At 37.6% G+C, this 18,550-nt stretch overlaps 1 protein-coding gene across 3 annotated transcripts in view; it reads left to right on the top strand.

Annotated features, from left to right (window-relative positions):
• Window positions 1-18,550, top strand: part of rph3aa (rabphilin 3A homolog (mouse), a) — a 38,183-nt gene that overhangs the window by 549 nt on the left and 19,084 nt on the right. Inside the window, exon 2 of one of the 3 annotated variants that reach the window (XM_042509907.1) lies at window positions 271-414. The gene's annotated coding sequence lies outside the window, so the exon portion shown is untranslated. Of the gene's footprint in view, window positions 1-94; window positions 415-15,300; window positions 15,493-18,550 lie in introns of those variants that run through there. The other 2 variants (XM_042509905.1, XM_042509906.1) reach the window with 2 other exon arrangements.

Here is an 18,550-nt window from a genome sequence, read left to right as displayed (position 1 = left end):
TGCATTTTCATTTTTTGGTTTTTACTTTTTTTGTGTTGCATATTTTCAGATACATTTCTTGTAATTTTTTGATTCATTTTTTGTTCATTTTTTTTGGTCATGTCTTGTTAAATTGCTTGTTGCCTTCTGCCCACATATGTGAAAGAAACACTTGTTGTTCACGTAATTGGGTTAAAAGTTTATTATTATATCAAACATTTGTGTGAGTTAGGGAACCAAAAAGCCCGAAGTTGCTGTTTTGTGCTTGACTGTGTTTTGTTTGTTTCCGAGGGCTCATTACTGGAAACGATGGTGATGAAGACGTGGAAAAGATACGGATGGTTTGCCCTGAAAACCTAAAAAATTTTGGGAAAAGATCCACGATGGGGATGATTCAAGAAGACTCTGCTGCTGCTGCTGCTGCCTCAAGAATCGGTAAAAACAAAATTTAATCAAAATAATTATGTTTTCCATGTTTGCTTAAAACAGCATTTCTAACTTTTACACATGCGCTGCATTTTAAAAGGTCTATTATTAATTGACATTTAATCATTTTATAACATTTTTATGGGGAACACAATCAAAAGTTGTGCATCCAGCAGACATGGAACAACATTATCATACAATATTTGTCTTATTTTTAACTTTTTACTCAAACGTTCACTCTCCTGCTCTGTATTTTGTGTCTACCGGTCCCCAAATTTTCCTTGTAGTGTAGTATTTTCACAGTGTGTCCACCTATCTTCACACAGTTGGCTGATTTTTTTTTACCCCAGCCGCACTCGTCACTGTATATCTGCTGGATGACTCACATGCAGAGACAGAGATGCAGCGCAGGGTGAAGCAGCGATGCATTTTATTTGTCAGATCGAGTCTGCCTGCATTTATAGGGTGATGATAACAGTTATGACCTCATTTCATACACTGCACGCTGCACGCACAATACTGACGCTGCAAAAAACAAGTCATATGCTCGTGTGCTCATGTTTTTACGCAAGTGCAAACAAGATTTCCCCTAAACACACAAAAACCAACACCACCCATCTCTTTTTTAACCAATATTTTTTATTGAAATTTCAAGTGTATATTAAAACATGTTTATCAATGTACAAATATATACCCTCATGCAGTCACACATTCCCTCAGATAATAAATAATGATGATGATGATAATAATAATAAACAATAATGACTAGATAGATAATAAAAAAGAATAAATTAATATAAAAAATATATATAAAAAATATAATATTAATAAAATAAAATTAATACAAATAAAATTAAAAGGCAGGATCAATACAGCTTTAGCTTTAATTCTTGTATTTTTGTCTCTTTTTTTTTCGGCATATTTTTCCTCTCATCTCGGCGCTCTCTTCTTCTCTTGGTTTCTTCCTGTCAGACGGACAAAGTCCTCGGGGACAGTTTGAGGTTCGCTTCAGGACGCCTTTTTTTATTATTTATTTTTCCAGACGGCGACCACTTACTCACGAGACTCAGCGTTTTGCCAAAACTGTTCCACTAGGTTGTTTCATGCATGATGCCACCACCAGGGACACAAGCTGATGGGTTATGACATCCCTGCCACACACACACACACACACACACACACACACACACACACACACACACACACACACACACACACACACACACACACACACACACACACACACACACTTCTGGGCATGCAGGCCTAAAGAGCAAACACGCAGCATCTGGACAGTTTCTCTGAAGGACCTCAGACCCAGGGTTATTAATGACATTACTGAACACAGACGTGTACGTTTGCATGCAGAGCAGGCAGGAAGTCACACACACACACACACACACACACACACACACACACACACTCAGGCACACTCAGACACAGCACACACGTCACTGACCTTAAGCTCTCAGCATGCACGGTCATGAATTTGGCATTTATCCGTCGTTTGTCATTAACGAAGCCTCCCTGTCTTCTGTGGTTTTCTGTCCCGCTGGTCTTTCATTCGTCTGGTTTCTCCTCGTCCTCCTTTAAAATTTGTCTTTCAACCAGAGCAACAGCATCACTGCTAAACTGTCTGGTGAAAATATCCGAATTTGGCAGATCTTTTCTGCCAGTCTGAAGGATTAAGTGTCCCTGTATGATTGAGAAAACCACCTTAAAAATGTGCTGTTCGTAGAGATCTTCTGTGTGTGAAGCGTCTGTTTTCACAGACATGGATTCAAACTTTATGTGCAACTCGGCTGATACACAGACGCATACACCTGCATGGTGTTATGTTTTTTGGTTGTTGTTGTTGCATGTGCAGCCAATGATTCACAAGACAATTTCTCACAACATTTTTGGAGTGCACCTCTGAAAAAACTTCTATTTTGAGGGCCATGTAGCCCTGAAACTTTACACTCTGTCCCAACAAGAATCAGGACAACGTACCTCGAGGCATGAATGTGCAAAACAGAAGGTAGAGCTAAGTTTTAGGGGCAACGGGTGTTTTCGGATTGAGCCTTGTTGTTGCAGAACAGCTGAAAGACCTTGAAAAAGAGAGTAATGAGTGGTTGCTCTGTAGGCTGATGATCAAACGTTGATAAAAAACCTTTCAGGATAAACAGGAAGGACATCCAGGCACTTCAAAAGTGTGAAAAACCAGAAAAACATGGAGGAATTACATTATAAAGCCTATTAAAAACTCCAACATGTTTTGACAACTGCAGGTCTTTATCAGGGAAACCAGCAAGGGTCAAAACTCCTTTTTAATAATGTAGCCACTAAAATAATGGCTTTTTAATGTCATTTCTCCTTGTTTTTGGAGTAGAAAAACCTCGCTGTTCCTTAAAAGCACAAAAAATGACATCTGCATCCTCTAAAATGAGGATGATTCATAAAGCCCGAAGCCTTCCTGACGTCTCCTCTTGTTCCAGCATTGGCGAAGTTTAAACTGCCTGTTTGTTATGACTTAATTTACCCTCATGAGCATGCCCGCTGTTCATCTCTATAATTACACACTCTTATCTTGTTATGGCTGTGCAGCATTTGGGATTACTCTCTCACGGGCAGCCCTTTGGCCAGCCTCTTGTCTGACCGCTGCACAAACGCAACTCCAGTTTTATCCCCGCAGCTCCCCATTTTGTGCAGCTCTCTGCTGCTGTGCACTTTATCAAGTTAATACTGACAGGCGGCGCTGAGGTACTGCTCCGCTGATATGCAGGTCTCCTCTTATGTAATTAATGTGTTTGCATAACCGGCACTTAATTATGTAAATGTGTATGTGAGGAAAGAATCAGACATTAAACACCTCGAGCTAATAGCTGAAGTTTAATTAGGGAACTGGTGGTGAAAACAACAGCACACAAACACACACATGATCTCATAAAGTAGACTTTCACTGTGTGTGTGTGTGTGTGTGTGTGTGTCATTTGTTTTTGGGGGAGATTTGGTCATGCATGGGGCTCCTCCTTTTGTTTATGTCATGGTCTTGATTCATATGTAAATAGATGTATAATGATAATAATAATAATAATAATAATAATAATAATAATAATAATAATAATAATAATAATAATAATAATAATAACAATAACAATAATAATAATAATGAAAGCAAATAAACAAAAAAAAAAAAAATGAATGAATCAGTTAATGGTTTTATCTAAAAAAAAAAAAAAAAAAACCTCAAAAAACCCCTCTATTTTGACTTGTAACGGAATATTCTTACATAAATGAATAAATAATTAATAATAATAATTAATTTTTTTATTTTATTTTATTTTTTTTTATTTTATTTTATTTTATTTTATTTTATTTTATTTTATTTTATTTTATTTTATTTTATTTTATTTTATTTGTTGAGCAGATGCAGTGCTGTAATACCTGTGTCCATCATCTTAACCTGACGTTCAGACAGAGAGAAGAGCATGCTGAGGTCTGATTATAGTTTCTGAATTTCATTTCTTTAATCAGCAGACCTCAAACTCACGTTCTGCCTCATGAACTGACACTCTCCTCACAAAAAGCCTGTTTTGGCACATTCTCAAGGTTGAGTTAACATTGGGTTTTGTGCAAACGTCTGAGCCGGCGACATGTTTGGCCAATTAAGTGTTCAGTGTAGCGTAATTACACAGCAGGCGCAAAGTGGCGGAGAGGCCACCGGCACGTTATTAGACAACGAAGGAGCCACAAGAGGGCAACAGCAGGCCGGACGCTGCTGCACGCCCTGCATGACTCCTTCACTTTTAACTGAACCTTTGGAGGACAGAAAACGGTCCTCTGAGACTCAGCATCCAAAATTCATAAATCACAGACCTCAGATCTAAATAAATAGTTTGATAAATAGGAGAAGGCCTTAGGGACGGTGCTTTATTTATCAAAGGAGGTGGCTGGGTTTTGCGGATACACGAGATGTGTTCAAGGACTTTGAATATCGAATGATAATTTTGTTACGTTACATTTTTACAGTTTCTCGGTGTGATAAATGATGATGTAAATCTGTAATTTTTATTTTGGTGGGCTTGTGGGTTTCGAAGGCACGTTTTCTTTAAAAACCACCCAAAAATAGAAAAAAGAAAAGAAAAAAGAAATTGGCAAACATTTTATAAGAAGTCATCAAAAATGTTTAAACAAAAAAAGAATCACTAAAAAGTTTTAAAGAGAAAAAAAAAGAAAATTAAATGAATATTATATGTAAAAAAGAAAATTGACAATTTTCTTTTACAATTAAAAAAAAAGAAGTTTTAAAGAATAAACTCAACATAAAAAAAAAATCACCAAAATTTCAAAAGGAAAAAAAATGCCAAAAATTTAAAAATTGAATAAATAAATTAAATAATTAAATAAATTTAAAAGAAAATAAAATTTTCAAAAAAAAAATAATAGAAAATATACCTGTAATTTTAGGTGGTTTTTTTGTCTAATTTAACAGGCCCTCTTGCTTGTAAAGCATGTTTTCCTAAAAAGTCTCTAAGAATTAATATAATTTTTCAAATCTCCAGAAGAAAAAAAGAAAAAAGTTTGAAATGTATGTTTTCTTAAAAAAAAATTGCCTGCTCCTCCCATAAGCCAAAAAAAACAAAAAAAAAACAACAACAAAAAACAAAGAAAACCAAAAAAGTCCATTCCCAGTGCTTAAAATACTCTGACACGCCTCCCTCTGTTTGCACCAGCTCCTCTCCTCATAAATAACTGTCAGTCTCTAATAATGATACTTGATGTTATTTGACTAAATATTCTTAGTTTGATGCACTTTCTGCTTTGATATGACTTTTAACAAATAGAGACTATTTTGCTACAAATCAATATATTTTTAATGATAGCTTTTGCAAAGTACTCTGTTTCTACTCAGTACTCATTACTAACAGATATTATTATTTTTAACATCACAGTTCATAATTAAAATAAGATTTTTCAGGGTAAATAAGGTGCCAGAGTGCACAAAAAAGCATCCAAATAGAGCTAATAGACTAAATCCCAGAGCTGCCACAGTCTGTCGCTATGACACCGTGACATGTCGATTTCGCATGTCAGCGTAACATGAGTAACGTTGCTCCACTGACCGTTGGAGTAAATGGCTTAAGGTTAACTCTTGGCTACGTTTTCTGAATAATAGAATTACATAATCATTATGGGCTCTAATTGCACAGTGCATGCAGGCCTATTGGATTTGTATTGTATTGCACATAATAAGTGCAGCTGTTTGGCTTCAGGGGAAATAAAGGACCAAAAATAGATCTATTAGAAAGTATTCCCATATGGCGCATGAATACACGCTCGTACAGTCGCAGAGGGAACGGCACATTCAATCTATCAGACAAGAAAAACGACATTTGATAGTTTAGTTGGTGATTGTAGAATATTTTAGTGCCGCAGGAAAACTTTGATCCAATATTAAATGTACATTAATTTCAAAATGCTCCATTAACCCTTTAACACCTGGATGGACATTTCTTGTGCCATTTTAACCCCTGAAACCTGAGAAAAGGGATTTCTTTAAATAAAATGATAAGAAAAAAAGCTATGAGCAACTTGACAAAAATGTTGGTTAAAAAAAATTGTAAAATGTGACGAGACAAAGCCCTGAAAATTAGCTTGGGGAGGACAGGGGGGTAATAAATATTATCTCAAAAACATTTTACACAAAACTACAGTTATAATTCTTAAAATTTATATATTTAAAGCTATCTTACAAAATAATAATAATAATAATAATAATAATAATAATAATAATAATAATAATAATAATTTTTGCATATTTTCTGTTTGTTTTTTTTACTTTTTTTGTATGTTTGGGTTTTTTTTTTTTTTTTTGCAAATTTTGGGGATCATATCAACTTAAGTTGTTAATTGCCTGCTTCCTGTGTTTTTGCTCAGGTTTTGAAGCATTTAAATAAAAGTTTAGAATTAAAAATCTATCTTAAATAGAAGAATTATCAAAAAAATATTTACTTTGTGTCACATTTCTTGCAGATGCATCTGTGATATCTGATTTTCACATAATTAGATTGTTAATACATCAATATTAGAGCAGCATGTTACTGATGGAGACAGTTTTTTTTTATATATAGTTGGCTAATTAAGTCCAGCGGTTCCCACTCTAGGGGTTGGGCCCCTATAAACGGGTCACCAGATACATCTCAGGGGTCATCACGTGATCAATAGGAGAGGACAGAAGACAAAGCTAAGCTCTAATACATTCCTATAAAAAGTAATGCACCTGAATTCTCGTCCGTTCTCACTCCGAACCCGTCAAATAGCGCCGCTCTGTCAGTGTTTTGGCGAATGCAACGCCAAAAGCCGCCTTCCGCGTCCACCTGGAACGTGGCTGGACGGCATTTTTGGATGTGTGTTTTTCTGCACCTTACCACGCCTTTTTGCTTAAATCTAACCGTCCGTGACTTTGTTGCCTAATCCTCCTCGTCGTGACAGTCCGCACTGTTGTGTAAACATAAGGAGCGTGCTGCTTCATCCCACCGTGTGCATTTGTTGACATCACGGAAAGGTAAACAGCTGATGCAGAAGGACACTGAAAGAGTGGAACATGGCGTCAGATGAGACACACAGTCGGACAGAACCAGCGGCGTTGTTATGATACGCTGGTCCAATCAGTCGTTTGCGCGTGGTTGGACGATGCCGAACCGTGATTCCTAAAACTAACCTAACCTGTAAAGACGCTAATCCATTTGATACCATACGACGAATTTAAATAAACTTAACCAAAGGCAGACTTTTTTCTTTTTTTTAAGCAGCCACATGTCAACATGCGTGGGAACTGCAGGTTTAGTCTTTGGCACTTCATTGTACAACTACCTCATCATATGTTGTTGTTGTTTTTTTTTTTGCAATATCATAACTAATAACTATATTATTAGTTACTTAAGGTATTGCTTAACTTCAGTGTTAAATATTATAACTAATATTTGACACTGAAGTTAAGCAGAGTTGCAGTTTTAAATGGCATTGAAAGGAAATACTCAAATACAGTACCTTTAGTTACTTTCCATCACTGACAGAGTACAAGTTGCAGCAGAAAAAAAATGGTATTCAGGCTTTTTTTTCCCTCCTTATTGTGCCAACAATAGTGGCATCACCATTTTGTCTTCTGCTGATGAGATGAGAGTGGACGGTTTAGTTAAACAGAGAGAGAGAGAGGGAGAGAGGGGGAGAGGGGGGGGGGGAGGCGGAGCGAGGCTCAGACTCCACTGAGAGTGAAGGAGGCTGGCAGTGAGGAGCAGAGTACCGGAGAGGATGCTGGATGCTGAGACGGAGCTGCTGGCGGTTCATTTTGAGTCACACTGAACTGAAGCAGCTTAAATCTCGACAGAAAGAAAAGAACATCAACAGATCTGTGTAAAAAAACGCCTCGGGTAAGACGGATATTTATTCTAAAACAATTACATTTTCATTAATGTAGTTTTTCTCTGATAGAAAAATCATCTTTTGATTGAACTTTTTTAAAAATGTATGGTTGGCTCGCAGCCTGAACATTTTTTGAATTTTTCCAAAGTTACAGTTAAACCATCTCATTGCTTATCAATTTTCAATAAAATAATTTTAAAATCATCATCCATCTATTACAAAAATTCAATTTAGATATATATATATATATCCTCTCAATTACTTAAATGTAAAACCAATTTTGACATGATTTTTGACTGGAAAAATGTATATCATTATTTTCTGATCATTTTGATTTTTATGTCTTATTTCTACAAAATACCATATTCACACATAGCTGATGTCACCTGAGTTACATACATACTAGGATGCATGATGCCCACAGCCAGCCACAGCCTACTTACAAAATTTGATAATGTTATACAAGCCATATATATATATATATATATATATATATATATATATATATATTTAATGTTTTTGTATTTTTATATTTGTCTTATTTTCATAAAATATAAGCCGACAAAATATATACATCTTAAACATTTAACTAACATATTCTCTGTGTAAATGACTGCTGTTATAGATTATTTCTGTGTATATAAATATATGATGAGAATTTATCTTTTCATCATCCACAGTGGCATTATTATTTTTATAAACACAAACACATCATGTGAGCAAATTTGTGGTTGTGACGTAATTTGGAGCCAAATTCTGCGCAACAGCAATTTCATCGGCATCAAGCTCCTGCCCATTCGCCCATTTGACCCAATTATTGAACACAAACACACAGATTGGCACACACAGCTGTCAATCAGGACATCCAACCTCCCGTTTTATGGCGTCAAATAACTCTTCAGAACTAAACTTATGAGAAAAATTTACACTTCAACAAACAATAGTGAGATAAGGATACCTAAAATGACAGAAACCATCTTTGGTTTTTTGGCGTGTACGTTGTACACACATGTCCCATTCACTTACATGGAGGGGGCGGGGTTTATGGCCTATACTGCAGCTGGCCACCAGGGGGTGAAAGACGTTTCGGATCATTTTTATACAGTCTGTTGTAAAGTAATGAGCATGGAGTCCATTTTTTCTGCAAAACACTAAATAAGTATATAGTCAGGAAAAAAATTAAGTTTTCACTTTGAATTTTGTCTGAATTAAGCAAATATTATTATTATTGTTACCGTCAGCAAGAGCCAGGCTAGCAGTTTCCCCCTGTTTCCAGTCTTTATGCTAAGCTAAGCTAACTGTCCCTTGGCTGGAAGTCCAGCTGATTTTAAAGGTTTACAAATATTTATTGCCACGCTTCTCTGCAGAATGTTCAAACTCAGTTTGATTATATTTGTATTTTTCCTTAACATATTGAAATTCTAATAATACATTTATTTTCGCCCCATTTTTTTATTTTTTCAAAAACTAGTTGAAAATACATCACTGCAAGAATCAAGCTTTATATTTGATTATTTGTGTTCTTGTTTGGGTCCCAGACTTTGAATATGCCCCCTCAGCTGAGTTTAAGTTGACTAATTCTGAAAAAAAGATCTGATCTGATCTGATCTGATATCAGGCAAAAACACAGTTTTTGCTACTGTAAAAAATCCATTCAGCCGCTTTGGAGATATATGAACATCTTAAGGTTTGCACACAAACCTGAGGGCGCAGGTTTCAAGGAGAAAATGATAATTTAACGTCATTATGCTATAAGCTGTAGGTGGGTGATTTCATCATATCAACATATTGACCCAAGGAAACATACAAAAACCTCGACAAAAAACAGCTGAGAGCATAAAACCATTTAAAAATCTCCTTAATGTTTCATATATAAGAGGTTACTGAGCTGGACATCATTGGAGCTTGGCTGTATTTTCATATATAACAGACATAAGAGAGGTGATATTGATTTTAGCATCTAATTCTTGGCAAGACGGCAAATAAGCGTATTTATCAAAATATTGAACTGTTTCTTTAAAAAAATGATTGTCCTTTGCATACCTTTGCACACTTCTTCAGGTTATATAGAGTCTTTAAAAACAAAGTCAGAAATTGCTTTGCAGCATACAGATGTAGAAATATAAGAGACAAACATCTGTAAACAAGAAGAAAACACAAATACAGAGGACAAAAATGAAGTATAGCGCCTATCCATGAAAGGCGTGTTGGTACAAAGAGGTTTTGACAAGTTTTTTGAGGCAGTTTATGGAGTTATGGCTAAAGGTGAAAGCATGATCTGCCATGGATGTGCAGAGGGAGCGAGGTGTGAACAGGAGACCCTGTCTGGTTGATCAGAGTGGCGTACAGCTGCTATATGCAAGAATTTGGAGATGTGTAAAGGTGTAAAACCGTGTAGAGGCTTGTATGTGATCGGCAGAGTCTTGCGTCTGTTTTGTACTTTACGAGGATCCAGTGAAGAGAGTGAAGAAGCAGCAGCAGTGAAGTCAAAGCTGAGAGAGAAGAGGAAGAAAAGGAAGCTCAGAGTGTGCGTGAAATCGATTTGCAATACTGGAACACTCACTTTTTTATTTGCTCTATCATCCTCAGCCACAGTCGACATTATTGAGCCCCCCTCCTCTTTCCCATGCTCCCTGTAATCCTCGCTGAATGCTCCTTTTGACCCCCAATCAGCTGTATTGACTGTATTGTGTGTGAGGTGGGTGGCGGTGGATTATAGCGGCCGCTGAGCGCTCAGGTGCTGACTGATGTGGCTAATGTGCTTCAGCAGAGACGCTTCACGCCGACTCAACACCCCCTGCCTGCTGAACTCAGGGGAAATATTTCCTACTGTGGGTTTTTTTTTTTTTTTTTTCGTGTCGTGTCTGTGCTTTTTGAGATGTTGGCGTTCAAGACTTAATTGTCTCGAGTGCTGCTTTTACGAGCGAAACAGCTCAGCGGCAAAATAGCTGCTGTCAGTATGAGGTTAATTAGACTTCAGCTGTTTAAGATAATGTAAGTTAAATTTAACTCAGTCTGTTGAAGGGCCAACTCTCCCAAATTACAAAAACATAAATGCTCCAAGCATTGCCTAGAATCCAAAAAATAAGGATAGGAATGATTTAAGCATCATTTATGAGAGCAGTCAGCAACTCAAATAAAATATCCTGCAAACTACAATAAAAAAAAGAAATTACCTTAAAATTAGCCTAAAAATATAGAGATATAAATTATAATCATAAAACAAGGGTAAAATATTAAGAAAAATATAGAAAATAATTATTAAAATTCATTATTAAAATTAAGCCACAGAAAATATTGTCTAAAAATAATAATAATAATAATAATAATCTAATAATAATAATAATAATATTAATAATAATAACAATTAATAATTATAATATTATTATTATTATTTTATTATTTCTGTTTTTTACCAATATCTTGCTAACATTTGGGTCATTTCTTGTTAAGTCGCTAATTGCCTTTTCTCTATGTTTTTTTTTCTTTTTTTTGCTGACCCCCAGAAAGTGCTCTTTTGACTCATAATTCTCTTTTAATGCAAATTTTGGTGCCTGTGGATTGTGATTTTGTCCCCCTTTGTGTCTCTGCAACTTTGTCTTCTCACTGCTGACTGTCCTGTCAATGGGACCAACCTACTTAAATTAAACTTAAATAAATATGTAGCATTTTGTACCATTAAATAGAACGTATGTACACACCAAATGTATATGCACCTGACACACAAAGCCACTGTGTGAAGTAATAAAAGTCAGTGATGTATATTACTGATAGATTTTATTTGGGCACCTGTCCAGCCTAAGTGCGGTGAAATTGCCTCTCTCATCATAAATCGGTTTCAGGGTCGAGGTCAAGTCCATTCGGACCTAATCCATCAGAGCAATCACTTGAAATTCATGAATTTCCCATTTCCCCATCACTTCCAGTAAGGACACGATCCACATGAACTCATTTGCCCGAGCGTTTAACAATTTGGACGGTTGAAATGTCCAGTAATTGACTTTCCTCCTCCTCAGATCTGCAGCTGAGGCATTATTGTTAACGCTCAGGAATTCTCTCAGCGGGAACAGCAGATGTGCCGCACAGATCCACCGTGGGCTCCAGACTAGCTGGATGTCACGAGCACACTTGAAATTGTTCGCAGCCAGAAAGAACGGGCGGGGGGGGAGATGTGTATTTATGTGTAAGTGTGTGTCACACAAACACAGCTGTAAACGGAAAACTACTACGACATTTTCATACGCTGCTGTGTGAGGGTGTTTCCTCTGTGACCTGGATATTCTGCCAGAGACCTCAGAGGCAAAAACTCCAGACACACACCACCACCAGATACTCTTTATTTCTGATGGATGCTCCATAGACGCCCCTTTTTAAACCATTAAAAAAAAATGAAAATAATTTGAGGGTCCTGATACAGTGATGCCAGATGAGAAACTGTTTTTTTTTTGTTTTTTGAATTATTGAAACCAAATGAAAACGTAAGAGTAAAAGTGGCATCAGTGCAGCCTTAATGCAAATAAATAAATAAATACATTTAAAACAAAAAATAAGATAGAATAGAATAAAATAAAATAAAAAGTTTAAGTGAGCTTAAAAGTATCTTGAAAAAAGCAGTTAATAAAAAAAGGAGTTTTCCCAGCTTGGGATTTTTGGTTCTAAAAATGTTCTTTAAATAGTACAATGAAACCAATGCAATGTTTAAGAATTGTTTTCAGTAGCAAGGTTTTTTTAATTCCCAGAAATTTATTTTAAAAGTTAGGATAACATTCCCTATTTACATAAAAACATGTTAAAATGTTTTTTTTTAATCGTTTACATGTCACATTACATTATATTTTCATTAAGAAGATATTCTCTAATCTTAGTCCTTAATAATAACATGTTCTGAATGTTGCTTTTAAATAATCATTAAATTAAGTTTTTAACACTTTTAAGGACAGAATACATTCAGCTGTAAACACTTTTTGCAAGTTGGTGATAATACAGCGGCATAAATGAGTGGATTGTCTGTTTTTTAATGTGAAAATAATAGTTAAAGCAGCAGGCAGCTTTGCAGCAACAGCGCTGCCTGTGTGAATGCTGCAAGGGTGCGAACAGCAGCAGTTCAGCAAGGTAGCAGTCACGCGCTGCTCATGTATGCAGTGTGGCCCGGAAATAAGCGATGATTGGGCACAAACGCGTCGTCTTGGTCAAATCACGGCAAGAAATAACCGCCTGATCTGACACACGGTCATCTTGACAGACAGAAACACTTGAAATTGTTTCTCGGGGCTGTAAATGTGAACGACGTGAACAATGATGATGTTTACAGACTGTTTTGAAGCGAGATTGAATGTTGACAGATGAGCATGTCATATGTGATGACTCCTCTCACAGGATGGGGTGTCGGTTCATCTCTGACCTTGTTTCTCCTCATTATTTCATCTCTGTCTTCAGACACACACACACATACAGTAGACAGACACACACACAGACAGACTGTCCGCCTGAGGTTTGTGTTCTGTTTAGTGGCTTCAGCGCTGCCTCTGGTGTATAAACACACGCTAAGAGACACTCAGAATCTGTGATTTACACTCACCATATGGGTGTTTGCTCCTGTACTGAACTTGTCATGCAGAGCACTCCTGTCATCCGCACACACACACACACACACACACACACACACACACACACACACACACAAACACACAGATGGCCACAAGCTGCTAATTATAACTGCCATTACATTTAATGTCTTTTTTTTTAAAATAATTACATACTCGCGGTCTAACGACATTATCACTGAAATCCTAACAGATTTCTTCAAAATTGTCTTTTTGAGAGAGAGATGGATGGGAAATGGAGAAAGAGAGAGAGAGAGAGAGAGAGAGAGAGAGAGAGAGAGAGATAGAGAGATGGGGGATTACATGCAACAAAGGTCCCCGGCTGGATTTCAGTTCATCAGCTTTAAGCCAGAGGCCACCAGGGAGCCTCAAATCCACACAGATCCACACAGCCACGCTCACGACTCTGTGAAGCTGCACAAAACTCTTCACACTGACAACACTGACACGATGATGTTTAGCAGAGATGCTGACAACCATCTCTATTATTTTATTTTGACTTATTTTATTTACTTGGTAAATGGATGGGAAATGCTCCAAACCCCTCGTTGTCGCTATAACACAGCTGTAAATATCCCAAAACGTTAAAAAATTCCTGCTTTTGTTGCTATAATATATGACTGGAAATAACCTAGAAACTATGTCGTATATACATATGGAGCTGAAAATGTTCTGGCCTCTCGCTGAAAAATATTAGCTTTTGTCACTTTAAACATTGTTGAAAATGCCCTGAAATTTAAAAATAGACCTAAGTTTCCAAAAATCTTGTTGAAAAATATATGCTTTAGTTGCTGTAAATTTTACCAAACTCCTGTTAAAAGTAAGCTGATTCTGTCACTACAAACATAATTGAAAATGCCCCAAATCTCATTAAAAAGTATTGGCTCTATTGCTGTAAATTTCTCAAACTTCTGTTAAATTTTTTACATTTTTTTTTGCCATAGTTTTTCAAACTGTTATTAAAAAATACCCGCTTTAGTTGCTACAAACATTTTTGAAAATACTTTGAGCTCTCATTAAAGAATATCTTTTATCGCTGTAAAATCGCCAAAATTCTTGTGAAAAAATATCCGCCAATGTTCGTGTCGAACAGTGTGTGCAGTGGTGATGTCTGCTGCCTTGCAGCTGACTTATTAAAACTTGAGCCATGGTGGTGCTGGAGAAAGTTTTTAAAAATGTATTATTATTATTATTATTTTATTATTTATTTATCAAAAATAATTTATTTATTTATTGTGTTCAGTTTATTAATAATAATTATTATGTTTTTTAACCGCATTTCATTGCAATCCATCAAATAGTTGTTGACATATTCAAGTCAAAGTGGCGGACAGCCCGTGTGATATTTCCATCCGTTGAGCCTCATGTTAAGCATCTTTAAACAGATGCCTCCTTATGACTAACAGCATCCCTCCTTTTTTCATCCCTCGACCTACTTGTGTACGATGTGAAAGCCATCGAGTCTTTCACTCTCATGTGTTTTGTTGTCCTGCCTCCTCGTCCTCCTCTACACAGACTAGTCATTTCTAGAAAACTCTGACGTCAAAGCTTTCGGCTACACATGTCAGGATGAACACCAGATTACTCTTATATCTCAGTTGGCTTTACCAGGAGTTATTGTGTGTGTATGTGTGTGTGTGTGTGTGTGTGTGTGTGTGTGTGTGTGTGTGTGTGTGTGTGTGTGTGTATGTTGATGCAAGGGTTAACCATCTCCAGAGAGTCATCAGACGGGATAAAGTAGGTGGTGATGTCTCTTTGCAGAACTAAGCTCCATAAGCTGCTTCCTCACTCGTGTGGCGAGCCTCAGCGGAGGAGTGGAGGGTCGTCCAGTGTGCTGGGGGGGCGGGAAAGCGGAGAGCATGAATGGGTGGATGGATGATGATGAATGGATGATGGTGGATTGACAGGAGAAGTGACAGCTGGGAGGAGTGGGATGGACGAATGTGCTGAAATGTTCCAGTCTAATTCAGACGGGAGAGTTTGGACTCCCTGGGGAATGTTCTGTGTACCGTGAATAACTGTTTCTGTGGATGAAACAGCCTGGACCTGGTTTCCTGAGAGATGACTAACCTCTTTTAAGGTCAGACCACTGATTCAATGCCCTGAACCAACACGCGTGCTGTCCCACCTGTCCTAAAATAATGTCCCAAAATCTGTAAAATGTTCTAACATCTGCGAAATGTCCTAATGCTCCAGACTCCTGGAAACGTCCTAAAATCTAAGAAATCTCCTAATTCCATTAAATGTCTTGAAATCCTAGAAATGTTCTAAATTCCAAGAAATGTCCTGTAATGTATAAAAATCCTAGAAATGTCCCAAAATCTGAAACATGTTTTAAATCTGTGAAACACCCTTAATTCTTGAAATGTCCGAAAGTCAGTAATCTATGCAACTTAGGGGCGTCCAGCGTGACTCGCCGCCTCTGGAAACTACCAAAAAACAGCTTTGTTGATTTAAAGACAGATTCTGGAGCACATTTTGACAAACTCTTCTCGTACTTTGAGATAAGTTTTTAAACGAAGCGCTCTGTCTTCCAGTAACAGCAAACAGAGTGAAAGTGGCGTAAAGCGTCCAATTCTGGGAACGAATGTGCCAGAAAATGTCCCTGTGGACGTTTCCTGGCATCTGTCTTCTGTCATGTCAGATTCCTCCTCCTCGCTCCCCTCACCTGGCCCTTCCTGCCCTTTTCCTCACCTGCCGCTCGTACGCTCTTCCAGTCCGATTCAGATCGTCTTGTGTTTTGATGCAAAGCTTTCCAGGTTTTTTTCTGTCCCTGGCTCACCTGACCCTCCTGCGATAACCCGAATCTCAGACGTTGCCTCTTCTGCCTTCCTCTCACTGGTTTTGTTTGCCCGGGTGACTGATTGTGCAATATTTTGACCTTTGCTCGTCTGACTGAGTAAAAGTAAACTCGTCTGCTGTATTTACTGTAACATCGACGTGCGTCGGGAATCATAACTGGCTGGTTTGCTCAGAAATGTGTCGAAGTCGAGGTGGTCGCAGCTGATTTACTCAACGATCTGGCTGCTGTTTGAAGTTTACTGCAGTGGGGATTTGCAAGTTGTGAGATCTTTTAGAGTAGAATCACACAAGTAGAACATGCGGTCATGTTGTTTAAATACACTTTACTGGAAGAGTCACTGGACAAACTGACCATGGAGATCTGTATTTATTTTTAATGTGAGCTGCACGTTGTTGACCAGTCAGGGGATTTGTTTAATCAGCAACTTGCAGGTTTTGTCTGTACTGCACTGTGAGTAAATACAACGTGCAAAATGTAGAAAAAGACGCAGTGTAGAAGATGATGAAAAACGTAACTTTAAAGCTCCAGTGTGTAGGATTCAGGGGAGATGTTGACAGAAATGGAAACATCCTGATTTTAGGACATTTCCCAGATTTTAGGACATCTCTCGGATTTTAGGACATTTGTGGGATTTTAGGATGTTTCTAGGATTTTAGGACATATCTTGGACTTTAGAACATTTCTAGGATTTTAGGATGTTTCTAGGATTTTAGGGCATATTTTGGATTTTAGGGCATACAGTATCTTGGACTAGGGTTTTAGGATATGATTTTAGGACATTTCCCGGATTTTAGGATATTTTATCGGATTTCAGGATGTTTCTAGGATTTTAGGACAAATCTTGGACTTTCGAACTTTTCTCGGGTTTTTAGAATATTTCTGGGATTTTAGGAAGTTTCTTGTATTTAGGATGTTTTGAGGATTTTAGGATGTTCCATCTCTAGAAAAGTTTAATTTTTTGCTCTTAATTGAGGGAAAAAACAAAATGAAACTATACAAATATTCTGCAAACTTTGTGTTGTAAACACCCATAAAAATATGCCCTTCTCTGGTTTTATGAGGGAATATATTTAACATTTAAGTGCGTTCAACTTGGATTATTCTCCAAATAAAGATGTTTAGATAATCTGATCATGTCTCTGTCACCAGTTTGACGGCATCATGTTTTTAGAGCTTTTAGAGCTTTAGAGATTTTCTTTTACCTGAGATGACAAAAAAAGCTTTATTGATATTTCCGTATTGATTCATTGATTTACAACAGTGAGATAGTATTTCATGGACCTCAGCACTTTTTTCTTTCTTGTGCTCCCAAAACATGAATATGGAATATATGAATTAAAAAAACAGTCAAAGCGGTCTGAAGCAGGGAGGCCTCTCGGCGTCACAGGACACACAGCAGGATGACGCAATCTGTCAGAGTTTTCCTCCCTGCAGCACTCACACGCACACACACGCTCACACACAATGTGTTTGCTTGTGTGCTGACATGAATAACTTGTGTTTGTGTGTGTGCATGCGCATATGTGTGTGTGTGTGTGTGTGTGTGTGTGTGTGTGTGTGTGTGTGTGTGTGTGGCCCTGCAGCTCTTAGTCAGCCCACATAGTCTCATGGAGCTAAAATGCCTTGGTTTCCTTTTACTTCACGTCAGTTTGCAATGCTTTTCTCTGGGCCGCTGACTGTGTGTGACAGGTCCTCCCTCTGCACACACAGACTGTGCGTGCGCATGTGTGTGTGAAAGTCAGAGGGACAGTGTGCATGCGTGTGTGTTTGTGTGCACAGTTTTAGCATGTCAATTTGTGCTAATGTTAATGCCAGGTTGGCGAAGGTCTTAATTACAGAAGACCTACTTTACTGCTCTCGCTGGCAGTGGAGGAAGAGACAATGTGAGTGAGCAGCCGAGAGACAGGCGTGCAAACAGAGAGACAGACAGAAGAAGAAGAGTGATAAACTGAGAGATACAGAAAAGCAAACACCACAGAACAGCACCTCACACTTCATGTTCTCCTTAACTGACCTCAGAGAGAGAGAAATGTTGCTGTGTTGGATGAAACTCTGCAGACATGCCAGCAGCTCTCTGATCTCTGAGGCTGCTCTCATGCACAGAGGTGCTTTGAGTTCAGTGCTAACATGCTAATGTTAAAGGAATACTTCACCCACAAAATCAGCTCATTCTCATCGAAAATTAATGAAATTGCTGTTGACATCTACATATGAAGCATTAGGTGTCCTCCTGCGTCTGCTGTTGATGATCCAGGAGGCAGTGTCAATTTACGCCTGTTAAATGCACTGTGGCTTTTTAAAAATACTCTTCAGTTTTCACAGAAATGTGCAGTTT

This window comes from Plectropomus leopardus, chromosome 20 (assembly GCF_008729295.1).
Source record: "Plectropomus leopardus isolate mb chromosome 20, YSFRI_Pleo_2.0, whole genome shotgun sequence".
In the NCBI taxonomy this organism is placed as follows: domain Eukaryota; kingdom Metazoa; phylum Chordata; class Actinopteri; order Perciformes; family Serranidae; genus Plectropomus; species Plectropomus leopardus.
The sequence above is the reverse complement of the archived record's forward strand: the minus strand, read 5'-3'. Positions and strand labels throughout refer to the sequence as shown.